Source organism: Rutidosis leptorrhynchoides, chromosome 5 (assembly GCF_046630445.1).
Source record: "Rutidosis leptorrhynchoides isolate AG116_Rl617_1_P2 chromosome 5, CSIRO_AGI_Rlap_v1, whole genome shotgun sequence".
Classification (NCBI taxonomy): domain Eukaryota; kingdom Viridiplantae; phylum Streptophyta; class Magnoliopsida; order Asterales; family Asteraceae; genus Rutidosis; species Rutidosis leptorrhynchoides.
The window spans coordinates 278,412,631-278,414,403 of NC_092337.1; the positions used below are offsets into that span (position 1 = coordinate 278,412,631).

The 1,773-nt window shown below is 33.9% G+C and overlaps 1 non-coding gene across 1 annotated transcript; it reads right to left on the reverse strand.

The window, feature by feature from the left end:
* Positions 1–1,381: 1,381 nt before the first annotated feature.
* On the reverse strand, positions 1,382–1,488 carry LOC139851020 (small nucleolar RNA R71). Its single transcript, XR_011760386.1, has one exon. It is a non-coding gene; the product is annotated as a small nucleolar RNA R71 (small nucleolar RNA).
* Positions 1,489–1,773: the final 285 nt, after the last annotated feature.

The following is a 1,773-nucleotide window of genomic DNA, read 5'->3' on the forward strand; positions in this document are numbered from 1 at the left end:
TTATAAAATAATAATATAAAAATAATATTTTTATAAAAATAAGTGATTTTATCATTTTTTGTTTCTTTTTATAAATTATATATTTTTATCATTTAACTCGTAATTTGTATATTTGTTGTTCGTAATATATAGTTTTAAGTTTAGTATTTTGCCATAGTTATTTTTATAATTCTAGTTTTTAAGTTTTGTCGTAAAATCCCTTAAGTGCTTTTTCTTTAGAATCAAGATTTAGGCGCTTTAGAATTTTGTGACGCCGTTTATATATTTTAGTGCCTTTTAAGTAATTGCCATTTTGGATATAGATTTCCTTTTAAGCTTTAATACCTTTAGGTGCAACTTTTTAGATTTAATTTTTAGTCTTTTAAGTTTCAACGCTTTTCTTTCTTATTTTTATTTTTCGACGTTTTTCGACGCGCTTTTTCTTTCTCATTTCTACGCTCTAGTTTTTAGGACATAGAATTTTCTTTATTTTCTTTAAACTTTGACGGAAAAATTAATTTAAGCGGTTAAATTGATAGACATCCAAAATTTTTTGCTTCGTAGTAATAGTTGGATTTGTTAGTGGCTGAGTTGTGGATTTTCCGACTTAAAGGATCCTGGCTCCCTGCTGCATCTTTTGGCTATTCGAAACGTGGGCAAAAGCAGAAAAGTCTATTAATTTGATAACTTATATAATTTTTATTTTTATAACTAATAGGATATTCAGTGAATGCACCGAGCAAAACGTTCACCACCTTTCATACGTTCACCACCTGTAACTCGATCAAGACATCTAGCTAATATTGCCGCTATTGATTTTTCTTTAGAATCATCATCTAGTCGAACAAGTACTCCAACTAAAATTTCCGATAATCCATTTTTTGAACCAGACCTCGCAATTGAGAACCCGGAGGATATTCAGGGACAATTCCAAGATCCTGAACCACTAATTATTCCTCCTGAACGACAAACCGTTAAATCAGAATCCTCTAGTGATTCGTATTCAACAAATTCAATTATGGAAGTAACGGAACCTCTACGTATGGAAGATCGAATGAGGGCCGCACGCACGGGCCAAGGACACGCCATTATTAAGCCAGATATTAATGCGCCATATTATGAAATCAAAGGACAAATCCTACACATGGTAACTAATCAGTACCAATATAGTGGTACGTTGAAAGAAGATCCAAATGAACATCTTCGAACCTTTAATAGGATCTGTACTCTATTTAAAATCAGAGAAGTCGAGGATGAACAGATCTATCTCATGTTGTTTCCCTGGACTTTAAAGGGAGAAGCCAAAGATTGGTTAGAATCGTTACCCGAAGGAGCGATTGACACATGGGATGTTTTAGTTGAGAAATTTCTTAAAAGATTCTTTCCGGCATCTAAAGCCGTGAGACTTCAAGGAGAAATTGTTACGTTCACACAAAAGCCAAATGAAACATTATATGAGGCGTGGACAAGATTCGAAAAGTTGTTGAGAGGATGTCCTCATCACGGTTTAGACACTTATCAAATAGTACAAATATTCTACCAAGGTGTCGATGTTGCTACACGAAAAGACATCGACACAGCAGCTGGTGATTCCATTATGAAGAAAACGCCAACTGAAGCTTACAAAATTATTGATAACACAGCATCCCACTCACATGAGTGGCACCAAGAAAAAGATATTTTTAGTTCATCTAAAGCGGCTAGAGCCGATTCTAGCCATGACTTTGATTCTGTTTCTGCAAAGATAGATGCTTTCGAAAGACGAATGAAAAAGATGACTAAAGATATTCACAC